The sequence below is a fragment of the Macrobrachium rosenbergii genome, chromosome 16 (genome assembly GCF_040412425.1).
Source record: "Macrobrachium rosenbergii isolate ZJJX-2024 chromosome 16, ASM4041242v1, whole genome shotgun sequence".
Classification (NCBI taxonomy): Eukaryota; Metazoa; Arthropoda; class Malacostraca; order Decapoda; family Palaemonidae; genus Macrobrachium; species Macrobrachium rosenbergii.
The window spans coordinates 60,488,842-60,509,303 of record NC_089756.1 but is presented as its reverse complement, the minus strand read 5'-3'; the positions used below and the strand labels follow the sequence as shown (position 1 = coordinate 60,509,303).

General features: G+C 46.2%; 1 protein-coding gene across 1 annotated transcript in view; it reads left to right on the top strand.

Moving 5' to 3' along the window:
- Positions 1 to 1,702: 1,702 nt before the first annotated feature.
- Positions 1,703 to 20,462, top strand: part of Start1 (Steroidogenic acute regulatory protein-like) — a 437,354-nt gene continuing 418,594 nt past the window's right edge. The window contains 1 exon segment of the mRNA XM_067119201.1: positions 1,703 to 1,815. The gene's annotated coding sequence lies outside the window, so the exon portion shown is untranslated.

The window sequence follows — 20,462 nt, the reverse complement described above, 5'->3', positions numbered from 1 at the left end:
GTGGGGTACTCGCGTCAGTGCGCACTTTCGTGCGCCATGTGGTTCCGCTAGTGACGCTGGTGGGGTACGCTGACGAGAGTCAGCTCGCTCAAACGCTGGTTACAGCGCCGTGTTTAGGCCGCTAAGAGCGTTTTGGAGAAATCCTGGAGCCAAGACTAAGTCGCCGTGTCAGTCCGCTAATGGCTCCGGGATACTCCGGGGGTCACCACTGTAAGGTGTCAAAGAAACGAGCAGGTAAAAGTTACTGCTACTTTATTACAGATCCAGGCAGTTTATATAACGGCCGACTGACGCCGGCCCGCGAGAGACAATGGAATTGACTGTGACCTAGGTCGAAACAATAAACAATAATATGCAGTGAACGAGTACAAATTACAATACAAAACATACAGAACTACAATATGGATACAGTCTTGATGCCTGTGAATGAAGAAACATGTGATACACAATGTGTGACATTTGTATAAATACGCATAAAGTAAAAATGATTAAAAATGCGTGACCTGGCACGTTTTAGGCGTGACTAATTGAGCTTGAAGAAAATGGGAAGTCACCAAAGAAAACATGCTCAGCGGAGACTTAATTAATGGCGCCGCCGAAACACTACGCTGGCGCCGATGTGGTGACTTTACAAATGTGTCCACTGTAGTCCTGAGTTCTGGTCCTTCGCTGGTTTGAGCCCACGGGACGACGAACTTATTATCAACTAAAAAATTCCCCTTCGGTAACATATATGAAAATACATTATTTCCGAGGTAGAGCAAATTGGATATTAAAGGACGTTTTTAGCTTACTGATTGTATATGAATCACGGTGATGTGATGTGATAAATAGTATATATATATATATATATATATATATATATATATATATATATATATATATATATATATGTATATATATATATATATATATATATATATATATATATATATATATATATATGTGTGTGTGTGTGTGTGTGTGTGTATTATATGTGTGTGTGGCCTACATGCTGAAAATTTAACAAAAAGAAAAGGAAAGGTATAGACAATAAGATATACAATATATATATATATATATATATATATATATATATATATATATATATATATATATATATATATATATATATATATATATATATACGTGTGTGCATACTGAAAATTGAACGAAAAACGGAATAAGAGGAAAGATAGGCCTACAGGCATTAAGATAATGAAGACAACACAAAACTAAGTATGTGCTTATCTATACCACGAAGGTTCTTGAAAAAACTTGGATTATAGACAATGTACGATTTTTTCTGCAGTTTTTGCAAGCTAAACAGCCATTTTGTTTACTTTAGCAAATAGAAACTTTTCAGAAAAATATCTAGGATGGCTGAGTCATTAGGTTTAGGTGAATGATCATAACAATAGTGTCATTCCTTATTGAAAAGAAAATTGCATGGGCGGTGGAAGACTTCTTGCAAAAAGGCTGATAGACCTTACTTGTTTATAATTTTTATCCTACTAACTTCAAGAATGATGAATGAAGATAACGAATCTATTTAAAAATTATTACAATATATATTCAAATTATTTTATAAGTATATGTACAAAATTTGAATAATTTGAATAATTCTCTAACATAAAACTAGTATGATGTCTTAGACAAGGAAAGTGGCGCTTTAGAGCAGACTACAGTTTGAAAGTGCTAAGCTCCTTTGTTTCCACCTCCTCCTGACAATAACAATAGACAAATATTTCAAGATAATCGCAAGTGAGTGAGTGTAACTACGAAATCATGTTTTTAGGCGCTTTAATTTTACGTTATCTTTCTGACTGTTAATAGGTATGTTAGCGAAGTATGTAATGGTTACGTTATAATAGTTAAAGTTGGGTTAAGAGTACGTTTTAACTGTAAGAACGATGTATCGTGATAGCCTAGGGTCTTCGAAATTTGACGTTTCAGAACTAGGGAACTACTGTAGTCTACTCCACTGATCGAGCTGTCAGGGTCTCTGAAGATCGAATGATTGATAGCCAACCATATGTATCATGTACTGGCTTCAGAGCAACATAGACGCCTTCATCTTTTCTTGTAAGCTCAATTATCCTGAGGCAACCATCCCAGTCTAACCATAGGATAGGCTAGGCAAGAACTTACCATAGACTTTGCATAGTTGAGAATTATATAACAGCTGGTGTAGCCTGGGCTGTGCCTATTGAACTGTAAGCCTCTCAATTAACAGATTGGTTAACCGTACAGTAGAACTATGGGGTTGCTCCGCCTAGGGTATTACCTTGGAAATTGACTTTTCCTATAGTATTTTGTATGCTTATTAACAGTTTACTGTTATGTGTCCCTACACGATATACAAACCGCTGGTCCTTTACATTAGGAATTACTTACAGTGGAGCTGGAAACAGCCGTTGATCTTTCAGGCAAGGTGGTTAGGCAGTTAACTCTCATCCGGGAGGCCCGCCTCTCTAGATGTAAACATTCCAATTTGCTTTCGGCCATCATGCGATGCAGACGTGGGTTTCGGTAATTCTAAGCCAGCTGTCTGTGGTGAGCTAGCCTATGACAATTGATGTTTTCCTAAGTTATTTTACCTGCTGAACAAGAATTTAAAATAATATTTTGTCAGTCGGCTGTAACTAAAATGTAATTGACCCTTGAAAACTGCACGTCTGTACCCGTGGGTCACACACAGCTCAAGGGTAAATTACAGTTTAGCAGCAGCCGACCTGCAAAATATTACCTTAAACTCTTGTAAAGCAAGTAAAATAACAGAAAAACGTCAATTGCCATAGTCTAGCTCCAATGCACACTATTCGAAGCTTTCGTAAACGGGAAACAAAGCATTAACATTTCTGCTTTCAACTTGGGTGGCCTCTATAGGTCGCTGTGGTAGAATGGTGCTGCGCGCCTTATCTGCACTTTTTAAGATTCCTGGCAAGCTCGTATGTTCTGGCAAGAGGTAATTACTTTAAATTCTTGTTCAGCAAGTAAAATAACACAGGAAAACATCAATTGCCAGTCTCTCGCAGCTCTCGCTAAGCGCAGAAACCGGCAGCTGCTGATTGGTGAACCGAAAGCTAGCACATGCGTGTTAAGGCTTAGAATCAGTAGTAATAGTAATGAATGAAAAGTGCCTTTGGAATGGCTTCCGCTATCCATTTATTCGCCCTTCTTTTTACGCTTGTTGTTCGTGTTCCAAATGACATATATGACAGGAAATACAACAATAAGGTGCCCAAACCTTTTCCCAAGTTATTTACCCCACCAAAAACCCCGAATTCCCAACAGGTCCCCCTTACCGTTAGCTATTCTTGAAAGGGTTTTACCACACCCAAAACCCTGATTCCCAATGGGTCCCCTTTACCGTCGGCTACAGTTCTAAGGTATTTACAGCTTAATTACATTTGACCGCCAAAATATTACTTTAAATTCTTGTTCAGCAGGTAAAGTTCAGTAGAAAAATGTCAACTGCCATAGCCTAGCTCACCTTGGACAACTGGCTTAGATCTACTGTGGGTTCCTTCGCTCTCTGCCCTAATAGTTGTTGAGCTGTTTTCTACTGGTGGGATCTTTCTTTGTTGTTGCTTGTGTTTATATGTGTGTGGTTGTGTATTTTGATATCATGCAAACCCACGAATCTGACAAGCCTGTTCATAAGGCTGCCTTCGTTAGCGTGTGTGTCCTGGGGTTGGCGGCAAGAAGTGCTGTAATTTCCGCTCTTAACTTGATGTTGATTCTCATGCCCTCTGTACCTCCTGCAGGGTACATGATTGTTCCAGAGACTCTACTTGTGCTGAGTGTTGCTTGTGGTTGGCAGAGCAGTGGCCGAATTTTGAAGGGAGGGAACGGTATCAGAGGAAGGCTGCCAGGGCATCGTCTAAGGGTTATACCCCCCAACTACGCCCTTGGTGGCCAACCCTTCTCACTTGGGGGGGAATGCTTCCCTTGGATCGATAGGAGTCTCCCACAACTAACCCGACTTTTGCTCCTTCATGTATGGTGGTCGAGCATCTCCTTGGTAAGCAGGCAACGGATTTGAAAGCAGCTTGACTCTCCTCGGGGCTTTTGGGCCCTCCATCCCTGGAGGGCCTCCTGTCACCTGGTGAGCTCTCTGGTGGTGACCCACACTACTCCAACCACAACCACTACCACGGTGACAATGACAGTGTTCGCGAAGATGCCGGTGACTGTCTCCATGCACTTCCAAACTCAGTGACTTCTGTCCCAGCATCCCAGCATGCAGTCCCCCTGCCTCCAGGTTTCGCTGTGGCCCTGCCTTCCCATGCTGTGCCATCAATGATGGTCACCTTGTCTGTTGCCCATATGATGGTTCCTGCTGCTCCTGTGATCTCTGCTGTCCAGGCCGTGGTTGCTGCTCCTTCTTCTCTGGCTGTCCCGGCTGCTTCCATTGCCGCTCCTGCTGCTGCTGATGCTCCTGCCACCCAGACCGCTCCTGTTGCCCTTGCTGCTCCTGTGATGTCTGCTGCTCCCTCTTGGATGGGGACTTGACCACCATCCTGAAGAAGGTGATGGAAGAAGAAGTCGAGGAAGAGGTCCTATAAGGTGCCATTGTTGTTGTTTTCATCTGCTTCGTCTTCATCGTCTGCTGCCTCTTCCCCTGTAAACAAGCCCAACCATGGGACTTCTAAGGGAGTGCCTACCTCCACAGGTGAAGCAGTGGGATCTCTTGTCGGCTCTTCCCAGGCTTTGGGCTCCGAAACTGAATCTCTTACTTCACCAGGGTCTTTGTTTTGGGAGCCCCAGGTGTGCAAACCTTGGTTTGTGCTCCCATCGCCAGTGCTAAGAAGTCCTCTTCTAAGACTGTTGCTGTGTTGGTTGCTCAACAGGGTTGAGTCACTCCGAGTGCAGGAGTCTCTAAGGAGTCTCGAGCATCCTGAACCAGTGCTGGAGAGACCTCTCACCATTCCGCTTCAGGCATAGAGCTGAGACATGCAGGTGTCTCGGTTCTTCCTGCTGGCACTACCACCAATGCCCGGCCAGGTTCCCAAACTGGTGTCTCAGTCCTGAGGGTCCGAAGAGAGAGAGAGAGAGAGGAGAGAGAGAGAGAGAGAGAGAGAGAGTTCCCTGTTGAGTCTTCTTCGTGAGGTTCCCAAACTGGTGTCTCAGTCCTGAGGGTCCGAAGACCTGGAGAGAGAGAGAGAGAGAGGGTTCCCTGTTGAGTCTTCTTCGTGAGGTTTCGGCCTTGAAGAAGACTGGGGCATGTCAAGAGGACAGCGCAAATTCTCGCCAGCCAGCCACACATTCGACCCTGCTCAGCCCCGCGATCAGCTTAGCTCGCACAAACCTCTCCGCTCTCCTCAGGACAGTGCTTCACCAAGGTGTATACATTCTCCTGGACCCGTGTTGTCGTCATCACTGCTGGTTGATGACCGCGCGCGGCCCGCTCTTCCTGCTGATTCTGCCCGATCCTCCTCACCTGTCCCCTCAACCTCCTGGGGTTTTACCAGGATGCGCGAGACGGACTGGAGGAACTCTGGAGAGTCCTCTTCTCAGAGTTCGGCTACAAAGGCCTACGTTCCTGGCTCGGTCCTCAGATCGACTCAGTCGTATGCCCGAGTAGTTCAGGATGGATCTAAGGGGTCTGCCAAGGTTCTCCCTCCTGCCAGGAGAGTAGATCGGGAGGACTGCACCCTGGAAGGACTTGAGGGTCCTTCCTCAGGATGACACCCCTGAAATATGGAGGGCCTTTGCAGAGATCATTGCGCTAATTTGTCAGCACAATGATCTTGGGGAAGGGGCCACAGCCTCTTCTTTGGATTGTCCTTTGTGCCTCGAAGCCTTCTGGGGCCTTAAGAAGGAACCAGAGGTTTTGGTGGGGCTGCTGTGGTCCTTGCTTGCTGAGAGGGTGCTTGACCAGGTGAATAATCCTGCCTCTGGCCAGGAGAATTCGCTTCAGTCGAACCGCTCGGACAAGCTCATTCCCCCTCCTGAGGGGGTCCTTACCGACCCAGCAGGATGACCCGGGCCTGGGTCTCTCGCTGCAGCACCTTGTTTCGGTAGGGGTCTCCCTTTCGCAGCAAGAGGCAGCGAACCTGGAGGCTACCACCATGGCGGCCCTCCAGGCAGTCTCCTGGCTGGATCTGTGGTCGTTCACAGTAACCAAGGTGGCTGCCTCCTCAGGTGCTATTATACTTGGAGAGGACTCCGCCTTCAGGAGGCCGTGCCAGTCTGGAGTCCGGTAGAGCCATCTCCTACCTTGCCCACCAGACAGTAAACCCATGGGCAAACCTGGTGCTGAAGAGAAGGGATGCTGTCCTGAGTTGGATCGCCAGGTCTGTAGGTTCTGAGTCAGTATTTACCCTACGGAATGGACCGTTGCTGGGTTCTGCCTCTCTCTTCCTTGGAGAGTTGGTGGATGCTGCGGTGGACAAGCGTCGGGCCATAGGCAGTGACCGCCTTGTCCATCAGGCAGTGGCTAAGACTTCTGGGTCTTCGTGTGCCACTGCAGCCCAACCTTCGGGTCAGACTAGCACTTCCTTGGCCCCTAAGATGACCCAGGCTTCAAAGGGCGCCCATGGGAACACCCAGCCTTCTTCTTCTGTTGGAAAAGGCGCACAGTTGCACCCCTTTCAGCCCTCTTTCCAGTCCAAAAAAGTGGGCAAGGGGAAGAAGAAGAAGGGGAAACGGTGTGGGCAACGTTCCCCTCCGGCTGCTGCCGTGTGTGGGGGGTTGCCTGTCGAGCCATTGGACAACATGGCAGCAATACGGAGCCGAGACTTGGGTAGTGGATGTCATTCGGGAGGGGCATCTACTTCCCTTCGAGTCTTGGCCACCCCTCATCCACTCCAGTCCATCTCCTAACCTACGTTCCTGGTTCGATGAAGGATCTCTCACTCAGGCAAGAGGTGCAAGCTGTGCTGAGTAAGGGCACTGTTGAGTTGTGTCGGATTGGTCCTTAGGCTTTTACAGCCGTGTCTTTCTCGTAGAGAAAGCTTCAGGGGTTGGAGACCGATCATAGACCTCTCTCTCTCTTGAACCAATTCGTGTGCCAGAGTCAGTTCACAATGGAGACAGCGAGCTCCGTGCCTGCCTCAGTCAGGGAGAACGACTTCATGCTTACGGTAGACTTGAAGGATGCGTATTTCCAGACACCCATCCATCTGTCCTCCTGCAAATACCTTCGCTTTATCCTCAGGGAGATGGTGTTCCAGTTCAGGGCACTCTGTTTTGGGCTCTCGACCACTCCTCAGGTGTTCACACAAGTGTTCACCCTGGTGTCAGCTTGGGCCCATTTGCACGGGATACTTCTGTCAAGGTATCTTGACAATTGGCTTGTCCTGACGAGCTCCCGCTTGCAGTTGCCTCAGGACAAGGATTGGCTCCACGAGTTTTGCCATAATCTAGGGTTTGTAGTAAATCTTGAGAAGTCAGACCTCACCCCCAAGCAGAGGATAAAGTACCTGGGCATGCTGATAGATACTGTAGCAGCAAGAGTCTTCCCCTTGGACTCTTGTATCAGCAGGTTCAGGAAGGCAGCACAGCTGTTCCTGTCTCAACGGGAGCAGCCAGCTCAGCAATAGCAAGTTGTCATCCTTGGAGAAGCTGGTCCCTCATGAGCAACTTCACCTTCGTTCTCTACAGTGGAGACTGAAAGAGTACTGGTCCCAGTCTCGAGACCCTCGATCCTTTCTCATTCCTCTCTCGGAGGAAGTGAGAGAGGATACAGACTGGTGGCTGGATGACAGGAACCTCTTACTAGGAGTATGCCTGCATACTCCCCCTCCGGGCATGCCTCTGTTCTCAGTTGCATCGACCGAGGGATGGGGTGCACACCTGAAGGAGTTGCTGACTTCGGGAGTGTGGAACCGAGACGACAAGCACCTTCACATCAATATCCTGGAGCTCAAGGCAGCCTTCCTGGCCCTCCAAGAGTTTCAGGATTGAGTGATGGGACACTGTGGTGTTGATGAGTGACAACACCACAGTGGCATATGTCAATAAGCAGGGGGGTCTCGTATCCCTTCTGCTTCACCAGTTGGCAATGCAGATGCCCGAGTGGGCGGTGGCTCACTCAATAGAGCTGTCAGCCAGGCAAGAGGAATGTAGTGGCGAGACAAGCTCAGCTGCCAGAATCAAGTGATATGGACAGAATGGTCTCTTCACTTCAACATCACGGAGAGGGAATGGTCTCTTCACTTCAACATCACGGAGAGGTTGTTCGATCTGTAGTGGCGTCCAGTCATAGATCTGTTTGCCACCCGGCACAACAGAAGACTTCAGGTCTTCTGTTCCATCGTACGGGGCCCATGGGCTGCTGCAGAGGATGCTTTTCAGTACCCGTGGGACAACCTCGACATCTATGCCTTCCCTCCATTTTGTCTGATTCACAGGGTGATCAGCCAAGTGTTGGTCACCCAAATCTCAGGATGATTCTGGTGACTCCCGGCCATTTGGTATCCTGACCCTCTAGCTCTGTTCTCCGAGGCACCAAGGGAGATTCCTCCCTGGCTCAGCCTTCTGTGTCAACCCCACGTAGAGCAGTACCACCAGGCAGTGCAGTCCATGTCTTCACGGCTGGCGGTTATCCAGAATCTCTTGCGAGCGAGAGGTTTTTCGCGCCACACAGCAACGGAGATGGCTGGATACCTCAGACAGTCCTCTGCAGAGGTATACCAGGGAAAGTGGGCCATCTTGTGTGGTTGGTGTCGTAGACAGGGTTTCTCCAGTTGGAGCTACTGTTCAGCAGGTCGCGGACTTCCACAGCTTCCTTCGCCATGAAAGGCTATAGGGCCGTGCTCGGCCTAGTCTTGTGGCTGAAAGATGTAGATATCTCCTCTTTCGAGATTTCACTACTGATGAGAAGCTTTGAAAGATCTTGCCCACCCAGGGATCTCAGGCCCCCCTGCGTGGGATGTGACTCTCGTTTTGAGGAGCCTGACTCGTGCACTGTACAAGCTTTTACGAGAGTTGTCAGACAGGGATCTGACCCTCAAGACCTTCTTCCTGCTTGTCCTGGCACCGGCGAAGAGTAGGAGAACTGCATGGACTTTCCTTCGATGTTAAACACTCAAGGGGATGGGGATCAGTTATGCTCAGTTTCGTCCTGGATTTCATAGCAAAGACTCAGAACCCATCGGTCCTTGATGCTAGGTTCGAGTCTATCACGATCCCCTCCCTAGAGGACTTTGTAGATAATGACCCAGACGAGATGCTACTGTGTCCTGTTAGAGTGCTGCGGCGCTATCTGAAGAAGACTCATCATTTCCAGCCTGAGTGTCAACGACTTTGTTAGCACTGCCTCGTCCAGGAAAGGAGTGTCCAAGAACACGATTTCTTTCTGGCTTTGTGAGATGATCAGGAGAGCGTACTCTGCTGCTGGCAAAGATGACACCAGTGCCATCCGTGCGAGAGCTCTCAAAGTCAGGGGCATTGGTCCAGCCCTCACATTCCAGATGAATCTGTCAGTTCCTCAGGTACTGAAAGTAGGGGTGTGGTCTTGACAGACCACTTTCACTTCTTTCTACCTTTGGGACATTGCCCACAAGTCCTTGGACACTTTTTCCTTGGGACCTGTGGTGGCTGCTCAACAAGTTCTGTAGCTTACCCGGCTCCTCCAATAGGACAGCCCTGGATTGCATCTCGCCTAAGATGTTCTGTTGTGGATATGAGAATGACTGCGGGAGTGACTGGCCTCTCCTTCTTCTGTTTTCTTCTCATCCTTCCTCTCTTCCTTCGGGCAGAGAGTGGATTTGAGCCGTTACATACTGGAACTGGTGGTCGATGCAGGCAAGTCAACACATCGAGCTCCCGTTCAATTTTTCCTTCTAGAATTATAGAAGCAAACCTGCTCCTTTCTCTAGCAAGGAGAGGAAGGAGACCCTGACAATAGGGCAAACCCAATACTTGTATTTGCCTTATTGTCTCTGACTCTTAAGGTTCATCCTAGCCTATTTTCATATGAGGTTACGTTTCCCTCCCTCATTCGAAAAATACCAGAAATCTGACAATTATTCATGAGTTAAAGTAAATTGTATTTTTCCTAACTATACAACCTTGAGGTCCTTTACATTACATTTGTTCCGACACAACATACAAACCATCGGTCTTTGACATTAGGAATTACTTATAGTGAAGCTGGACACAGCCACTAAACTCTTGAACAAGGTGGTTAGGCAGTAACTACCGTCAGGTAGGCGGGGAATACCCGCCTGCCCGGATGTAAACATTCCAGTTTGCTTTTGGCCATCATGCGTTGCAGGCTTGTTTTCAGATCTCTTTCCCTGACTGTCGTTAAGCTCTTTATTATCCCGGTGGGATCTTTCTATATTTTTTTTTATATATTACGTGTGTTTGATATTTATTAATATACAAACCCACGAGTTGTGATACCCTTGCATAAGCCACCGTTCCCCTGCGTCTGTGTTTTGGGTTTGACAGCCAAGGGCATATTTAGAGGGGCGTAACCAAGTGGTAATGCTTCTCTTCTAGTAGCCCTTTATTTAGGTACTGAAGGTGTTCTGTATGTTCGGAGATATTAGATTAGGACATAATATCTTCACTCCCCTACATTGATCGGGACCTAACAAGTTTGCTCCCCTTTTGGGGCTCCCGCCCTCTGTGTACAAGGGCATGACTACTTCCTTTTTAATTGTGCTGAGTGTTGTTTTTGCCGCTTGCGCTATGGAGAGTTGCGGGTGGGGAGTGGGGTTGCGGGTGTCATCTGTAAGTTTCGCTTCCACGGCCCCTTTGGTGGACTCCCCTCCTTCCTACTCTCTCCCTGTAGGATCTTCCTTATCTCTCCTTCAGGAGAGATCTCTCTCCTTCACCCTCTTCGCTCGCTCATCAGGCAAAGACTGGGAGGGGTTGGGGGTGGGCAGTCAGGCAACCTCTTCTCAAGGGCCTCCTCTCGCTGCGTAGGGCAGTTCCCCTCGGAGCAAGAGGAATCTCCCTCTACTAATCATCTTTGCTTTTTCTTTCAGGTTGACAGTGAGCATCGTAAGCACAGCAGTAGTTGGCTGGACATCTCAGTTGGGATATCTTTGCATGAAGGAGTCCCAACGTTCATACAGTGTTGCTTCTGGATCGACCACAGTACCTGGTTGGAATGGCATAGTTCCACGTCGTGATCATTCCAACTCTGGTCCCGCCGATGTGGATCGATTACTGTCATTGCTGGCCTTCATGTATGCTGTGGCACTGCCTCTGGTGTATCTGTGGTCCATCTGCTCCATCTCTTTCCTGTGTTATGCTCCTGTTGGCTTGGCAACAGTCTCTGGGCGGCTCTTCCTGGTCTCCTGCCGCAGCTGTCCTGATCGTTCCTTTCGCTGCTGGTGACTTCGTGTGACGTTCCTGGCCGTTGCTGTAGCTCCTGCCTTTCGAACCGCTTCTGTAGCTCCTGCATCGGCTGTCCTGATCATGCCTGCTGCTTCTCCTGGTGGTCATGTCCTGGGCCGCTTCCATTGTGATCCCTCTTAGCTGCCCTGAAGGTTACGTTGTTTCATGTCCACCATCCTGTAGAGGATGGAGTGAAGATGAAAGAAGTCACCCTGTGGAAGTAGCCTCTGTCTTCTTCAACGTATCTTCCATTTTGTCTTCTGCTGCCTCTCCCCTTCCTCTCCCGAGGTTCGAGGGGGTCCCAGGAACCGGATAGACCTCCATCGGCCAAAGGAGAGGAAGGCTTCTTCTTCCCCCTTGATGCCCTTGGAAGTCTAGGGACTGCCTCCTTCCAAGGAGGCAGTGGGACTCTTGTTTGCTCCTCCCGACCTTCGGGCTCGGGAACCGATTCGCATACCTGTTGGTTTTGTGTTTCGGGAACCTCAGGCGTGCAGACCTCGGTTTGCGCTCCCGTTCCCAGTCCTAGATGTTCCGCCTCTAACGGGTGCTGCTTCGGGCGCTCATTCGCGAGCCGCTCCGAGTGCTCGAGATTTTGTGGAATATCGAGTGTCCCACTCTGGTCTGGAGAGTACTCTCCTCGGCCCAGTTAAGGAACGGTGCGAGAGAAAGGGCCGAGGCACCCAGGTGTCTCAGCTCTTTCTGCCAGCACTACAAGCGCTCCCCGAGTGCTTACCAGTGCTTGGTCAGGTTCCCAGCTTGGTGTCTTGATCCTGTCGGTTCGAACACCAGAAGGAGCAGGAAAGAGATTCCTTTCGGGAGTCCTGTGGGACTTCTAAGGGACTGACTCTCCTGACAGACAAGTTTCCCTCGTCAGTTCTTCCCTCCCTGGGGCAGGAACCAATTTGCACTCTCCTCTGGGGTCTTGCATTTCAGGGGCTGCAAGAGCGTGGCCTCAAGAGGCCACGCCCTCGTTGCCAGTCTTAGAAATCTGCGTCTAAGACTGGTTCTGTTCTTGGCTCTTTTCGATTTCTTAGAAAACCGAAAGCAGCTGCTCTCGATTTTTGGGAGTCTCGTAGGTCGCTCGAATTCTACGAATCACGAGTGCTCTCCTGGCAAAAGGCACAGGACGAGAGAAAGTGCTGAGACACCCAGGTGTCTCGATACTGCCCTCCAGCTGCTTTGGTTACTTGGCCGGGTTTCATCCTTGTGTCTTGGGTTCGAGCATGCAGGATAGCAGACAGAATTCCCCTTTAAACCTTCTTCTCGAAGGGCTTGGCTTTCAAAGGACTTTAGAGTTCAGAAAATTTGCACTAGTTCACGGCAGACGAGTTCTGCCCTGTCCAGTTCTGGTTGCGTTTGCGCAATTGGCTCAGCTCGCTCAGCTTGCCCACCCCACCCAGCCCCTGGTCGCGTTTGCGAGACTGGCTCAGCTCAGCTCGGTTCGCCCCGCTTGCCGCCCAGTCCACCACTTACCACCCAGTCGGCTCGGTTCAGTAAGGCTCGGCTTGGCCCCGCTCTGGTTTTCTGAATCTGGTTCTCAGCACTGTTCACGTGAACTTTTGCTCTTCCCAGGAAAGCGCTTTGCCACGGCACAAGCGCTCTTCCTCCCCCGTGTGACAGTAATCTCTTTCAGTTGATTATCACTCATGGTCTGCTTCTCCTGCTGGTCTTACTTTCTCCACAACTGTCCTCTTTTCCTCTCGGTTGTTCCGAGGGGCGCGAGACGGACAGAGGGAGCTCCGATGAATTTGTCTTTCTTTAGAGTTCGGCTGCCTGGCGTGCTTGTGTTGGTTCCCCGATTGTCTCGTAGTACAACCAGGTAGCCGAGAAGGTTTCTTGGAATCTGTCAAGATCTCCCTCTAAGGAGAGAGATACAGGAGTTTCACGCTTTGGAAGCAGCGAGGGTCTTCCTCTTCAAGTTGCAATCGCCCTCATTTCTCGGAGAACTTCCCACTGATTCGTCAGTGTGAGGATCCCCAGGACAGGACGGGGCTCCCCAGTGAATAATCTTCATCACTCGCAACCCTTGCAGTTCTTGAGGGGCCGAGAGTTCGCGGGCCGCCGCGGTCCTTGCTTGTGAGGGCGTTCTCAACCAGATGAATACATTTCTTTGGACAAGAAGTTCATTCAGGTGAAGACACCAAGCTTCTCACCTGCCTGGACAGAGTACGAATTCCTCTTACCTCAGAGGGTCTTGCCGACTGCAGGATGTTCTGACTCTGCCTCACCCAGACTGGGTTCTCTCTCTGGTTCTCCTTGCCATGAAGGGTATTCGCTTCCGCAACGAGAGGCTGTGATCTTGGAAGGAACCTGCTGGTTTCTTCCAGGCAGTCTCCTGATGGATCCAAGATCCTTCACTTTTAGGCTTTCTCCCCTCAGATACAACCATTCCTGGAAAGAAAACTGCCTTCTGGAGACTAGTCCTGTCTGGGGTTGGGTCTTCCTATACCAGATGGTAATCTGTGGGCAATTCTGGTGCTAAGAAGAAGGACTTTGTCCTAATTCGGATTTCTGGTTTCATAAGTCCTGAGTTGGCTTGACCCTTAGGAACGAACCTTTACCTGGTTCTGCCTTTCTCGTTCAGAGATTTGCCAGATACTGCTATAATCAAGGTTTGTAACAGGGCACTGCCTCGTCCTTTGGACAATGGCCAAGACCTGTGTGTCTTAGTCATCTCTGCTTGACCTTGAGTTCAAGCCAGCCCCCTCAACTCCTGAGAAGTCCCAGGCTTCGGAAGAAAATCACAGAACACATAGCCCTCTTCTTCCCTTCTGGGAAAGTGCACATAACTGTGTCTCTTTCCACCCTCTTTTCCATAAGGGAGGAGAGAAAGGAGTATCAACCAAGAAGTTCTCCTACTGCAGATGCCTGGATAAAATGACACTTAACGAGTTTCTGGAGCTGGCAGCGATGTTGCCGAGACCTGGGATTGGATTCCTTCAGGAGAAGTATCTATTTCCCCTTGGGTCTCGGTATTCTTTTCATCAAACTTCCATCCTGCTTCCTCTCCCGTGCTCCCGATTCGGGAAATGCCAGCCCGGCTAGAGCTAATTGTCTTGGTATCTTGTCATCTTGCAGAAGCTTCCCCATGGTGGAGAATGGAGGTCTGCTTCTATTCCTCCATCCTTCTTTCCTCTTCGAAACATGAGGAAAGAGTTAGGCTAATGCTTGATAGAAGGAACCTTCGAATATGCTTGCATATTCTCCTCACATCGTGCATCTACTTACGGATTCACCGATTGAGGAATAGGTGCACACCTGTGAGACTTTGTCTTGAAGGTGTGTGACCGAGACGATTAATACCTTCTCATCAACATCCTGGACTCAAGGAAGCCTTTTGGCCTTCTGAGAATTCAGGATGAGTTTTGCGACAGTCAGTGGTTTTGTTGAACAACAAAACTACAGTAGTGCATTCGTCGACAAACAAGAGGGAATCGTTTTTTCCTTGGATTTCATCTGTCGACATTTGCAGGTACTCGAGTGGTTTATAGCACTCTCGATAGCTCAATTAGCCAGATGCATTCCTGATGGGGATGTATTGGTAGGTGAGCTTGGCCTCGGGTTTGAGTGACCGGGACGGAACCTACTCTCCACTCTCACGAAGATTCACGAAGAGACTGCTCGTTTGAGAGATCCCTACCATCTTTTTGTTGCCTCACTGCACAACAAAGTCAGTAGTTTTCTTGTTCCTTCATACCAGACCCATGGGCCGCTACGGTGAGGCATGCTGTTTTTTGGGAAAAAGCAATATCTATGTTTTTCCTCCATATTTGTCTGTTTCACTGGGGGTTCACAAGCATTACTCACCATGAGTCAGAGACAAATGCTGGAAGACTTCGCCTTTCGCCCGACCTGATAGCTCTGCTTCCAAGGCATTGAGAAGAGCTCTACTTGACCCAACCTCCTGTAGCAGCCACACAACAAGAGATTCTTCAGGCAGTACATCCCTGTTTGTTCAGGACTGGGAGACCTTCCAGCTTTCCTTGCAAGCATAGGCTTTCTCGCCGAGCGGCAACGGATATAGCTGGATATCTCTTGAAGTCCTCTGCAACACTGCCCCAGGGACTGGAGCTGTCTTCGCTGGTTGGTGTCGTTGATGGAACTTCTCGGGTCAGAGTCATTCTTCAAGTCTGGACTTCCTCATCTTCTCTGCCAAGGGTTGATTCTCTCGCTTTCATTTGTGAAGAACGTAGGCCCTTGCAACCTAGTCTTCTATCTGAAGTAGCATTCTTCTCCTCAGGCGAGATTTAGCTACAGATGAGAAGCTTATTCGGTCTTGCTGTCCCAGGGAACTGTTCCCTGGGTGGCATGTGACTCTTGTTTAGGTTTCCTGTCCCATGCTCTGCACACACCCTTACAGGAGTTGTTGGACAGAGGTGTGCCCTCTTAGGACCATCTCTCATCTCTCTCCGGCCTTGGCGTAGAAGATGGAAGAACAGGTGAAGGGGATCAATACCTCGACTCCTCAGATGTCGTAAGTGGACTCTGAATCCATCGGTATCTATTGTCAGGTTTGAGTCCTTCGTGTTCCCCTCCTCCTTGGACTGGCTCTTGAGTGCTCAGAATGCAGAGTAATAATAACGGTCAGACATGTGTTATGTGAATGTCCAAAGTATGACCGATAACGAATGGTTACTTTTGGAAATAAATATATTCTGAATTTTAATATTCTGAATTTTAATTTTAGTATGTATGTAAGGAAGTCTGAGTAAATGTATTTATTGCATGAGAGGATGTGCCTATGTGCAGTTTTTAATTTCATTTTAATTCATTCATCTTTGTATCGGATGATCTACTGGGACCTAGCACTTGACTTCAGGCCTTGACCTAGTATTTTAACCCTTAAACGCCTGTTGATCGTAGGCAAACGCCGTCGACTAAAATTGTCTGTTGAATGCCGAGTGGACGTTCCAAACGTCGACTACAAAAATTTCAATCTTCGGTCAACTTTGACTCGACCGAAATGGTCGAAAAAACGCAATTGTAAGCTAAAACTCTTACATTCTAGTAATATTCAATCATGTATCTTCATTTTGCAACAAATTGGAAGTCTCTAGCACAATATTTCGATTTATGGTGAATTTTTGAAAAACTTTTTCTTACGCCTGTAACTCGGCCGAAAATTTTAGAAATTCTTTCGTCATTTTGTCGTAATTTTTGCACTGTTCTATATTAGCCGTTACATAAAGTTTTATATATGAAAATGTGTGCAATTTCATGTACAATACAAAAGAAAATAACTCATGATTGTAGCTTTTATCAGTTTTGAAATATTTTCATATAAATCATGATGATAACTGCCAAAATTTCAACCTTCAGTCAACTTTGACTCGACCGAAATGGTAAAAACGCAATTGTAAGCTAAAACTCTTACATACTAGTAATATTCAATCATTTACCTTCATTTTGCAACCAATTGGAAGTCTCTAGCACAATATTTCGATTTATGGTGAATTTTTGAAAAAATTTTTTCCTTAATCCGCCAGAAATTCTTTCATCACGTTGTCGTAATGTTTGCACTGTTTTATATTAGTCGTTACATAAAGTTTTATATATGGAAATGTGCGCAATTTCATGTACAATACAACAGAAAATAACTCATGGTTGTAGCTTTTATCAGTTTTGAAATGTTTTCATATAAATCACGATAACTGCCAAAATTTCAAGCTTCAAGCTCAAGTCAACTTTAACTCGACCGAAATGGTAAAAACGCAATTATAAGCTAAAACTCTTACATTCTAGTAATATTCAATCATGTACCTTCATTTTGCAACAAACTGGAAGTCTCTAGCACAATATTTCGATTTATGGTGAATTTCTGAAAAAAAAAAATTTTCCTTACGCTCTGCTACAGGATAACTTAACCAACATCTCAGAAATTCTTTCGTCATGTTGTCGTAATGTTTGCATCGTTTTACATTAGTCGTTACATAAACTTTTATATATGAAAATGTGTGCAATTTCATGTAGAATACAACAGAAATTAGCGCATGGTTGTAGCTTTTATCAGTTTTGAAATATTTTCACATAAATCACGATAACTGCCAAAATTTCAACCTTCAGTCAACTTTAACTCGACCGAAATGGTAAAAAAACACAATTGTAAGCTAAAACTCTTACATTCTAGTAATATTCAATTGTTTACCTTCATTTTGCAATAAATTGGAAGTCTCTAGCAAAATATTTCGATTTATGGTGAATTTTTTAAAAAAACATTTTCCTTACGTCTGCGTGGTAACTCGGCCGAACATCTCAGAAATTCTTTCGTCTCGTTGTCATAATATTTGCACTGTTTTATATTAGTCGTTGCATAAAGTTTTATATATGAAAATGTGCGCAATTTCATTTACAATACAACAAAAAATAACTCATGGTTGTAGCTTTTATCAGTTTTGAAATATTTTCATATAAATCACAGTAAGTGCCAAAATTTCAACCTTCGGTCAACTTTAACTCGACCGAAATGGTCGAAAACTGCAGTTGTAAGCTAAAACACTTACAGTCTAGTAATATTCAATTAATTAGCTTCATTTTTCAACAAGCGGGAAGTCTCTAGCACAATATTTCGATTTATGGTGAATTTTAAAAAAAAGATTTTTTTACGTCCGCTGCGTTTAATTCATGCATCATTTTGTGATAATATTTTCTCTGTGTTGCTTTGATCGTTTTAAAATTTGTTATATACCAAAATCATCGCAATTTAGTGTACAATACAACTAAAAAAATTAAGTCATTAGCTTTAACCGTTTGCTTACAGCGATGTGTATACAATTATATACTGAGTTTTTTTTTTTGCTGTCATATATTCCAATATTTATATATGATAATGATATTATTTTTCATTTCTGATGGTTGCATACTAAACTTCAGGCAATGACAAAAAAATGAGCCAAAAATGAACTCTTAATCTTAAAAACTAAGCGTGCTGTGATTTAAAAAAAAAAAACTTTTTTTCCGCTTCGGCGCTAACTCACCGAACGCCGCCGGCATACAGGAGACGTTTTTGTAAATAGGGCTTCGGCGTTAAAGGGTTAATCAAATCCTTTAATCAAATCCTTCGGGCCAGCCCTATGAGAGCTGAAAGTCAGCTCAGTGGTCTGGTTAAACTACTTTAATAATAATAATGGACTTTGTATCGATGATCTAGATCTGTCGTTACTTTGTCCTATTAGGGAGCTGTGGTACTTTCCGAAAAGGCTCGACATTCCTAACCTGGATGTTGTCGACGTTTTCGCTATTACTATCTCTCCCAAGGAAGAAGTGTTTAAGGACACATCTTTCTCCTGGCTTAGTGAAGTGATCGAAGGAGGTACTCGGCAGCTGGCGACGCGATATCAGTACTTTCCACCCAAGAGCTCACAAAGTCAGTGGCTTGGTTCATCCCTTCCATTTCGGAAGTTTCTGTCGGTCTGGTAACAAGATGTTGTCTCATAGACCACACTCTTGTCTTCCTGTGGTCGTGCCCTTATGCCCTTGGAACCTTTTTTCCTTGGCCCTGTGGCAGCTGCTCAACAAGTTGTGTTTTCATACCCGGCTCCTTCAATAGGACTCGTAGCATCTCACCTAAGGTGTTGGTTCTTGAAGTGAGAAGGATACCAAGAGTTACTGGCTTCTCTTCCTCCTCCTTCCCCGTCCTCCTACTTAGGACTCGAACCAATACTTGCTGGATCTGGCATCTGATAGGGTAAGACTACACATCGAGCACCAGTTCTATTTTTCTTCTAGAATCAAAGAAGCCATTATGCTCTTTCTTCTAGCAAGGAGAAGAAGGAGAGACTGGCAGTAAGGGAAACCCTATCTCTGGTTTCCCTTACTGCCTCTGACTCTAAGATTCTTCCAGCCTATTTCGTAGTGAGTTACGTTTCCTTACTGATGCGAAAAGGTCCAGTATGTGACATTTGATCTTGCAGTTCCTACACTCCGATCAATATGTCAAAGGCATGGTACTCCTCCTCGCTCTTTCGACCAGGAGGAGTAGCCCAGGTGCGCAGAACTCCAGTCAGTTCAAGAGACTCACTCAGATTCCTCCCTCCAACCAGTGAGTCTTCCTAGTGTAAAGAACCAATGGTTTGTATATCACGTAGGAACAAATCACAATTTTTTAAAGTAAGTTATATTTTTCTTAACTATATAAACTTGAGGTCCTTTACATTACATTTTATGCCCGCCTCTTGCCACCCCTCAATCTGAACCTGGACCGAAAGGCAAACCGGAATGTTTACATCCGGGCAGGCTGGTATTCCCGCCCACCTGACGGTAGTTACTGCCTAACCACCTTGTTCAAGGGTTTAACGGCCATGTCTAGCTTCACTGTAAGTAATTCCTAATGTTAAGGACCTCAGGTTTGTATAGTTAGGAAAAATACAATTTACTTTTAAAAATTGTGATTTTAAAAATAAATTGTATTTTCCTTAACTATACAAACCTATACATTACATTTGTATGCCCATCTCATGCCACCCCTCAGTCTGAACCTGGTCCAAAAGGCAAACTGGAATGTTTACATCCAGGCAAGGTGGTATTCCCCGCCTACCTGACGGTAGTTACTGCCTAACCACCTTGTTCAAGAGTTTAGCGGCCTTGTCCAGCTTTGCCGTAAGTAATTCCTAATGTAAAGGACCTCAGGCTTGTATAGTTAGGAACAATGCAATTTACTTTTTAAAATTGTGATTTTATGCCCTCCTCATGCCACCCCTCAATCTGACACCTGGGCCGAAAGGCAAATTGGAATGTTTACATCCGGGGGGCTCCCACTTCCCGTACAAAAGTTAACTGCATGACCACCTTGTTTGAAAATTCAACAGATGCTTCTAGCTCTGCTGTAATTAATTGCTAATGTAAAGGACCTCAGGTTTGTATAATTAGGAAAAATACAAAATACTTTAAAAAATTGTGATTTTTTGCCGGTCGACTGTAATTAATCTGTAATCAACATCAGAACTGATATGTTTTTGTATGCTGGCCATCCTGGAATGCTGTCATGCATGTGCAGTGTTATAGGGGAGGTTTTGGTAAAAAGTGGATTGTTCCTACACAATATACAAACCATCAGTCCTTTACATTAAGAATTACTTATAGTGAAGCTGAAAACGGCCGTTAAACTCTTGGACAAGGTGCTTTGGCGGTAACTATTGTCCGGTAGGTGGGAACACCTGCCTGCTCCGGGTGTAAACATTCCA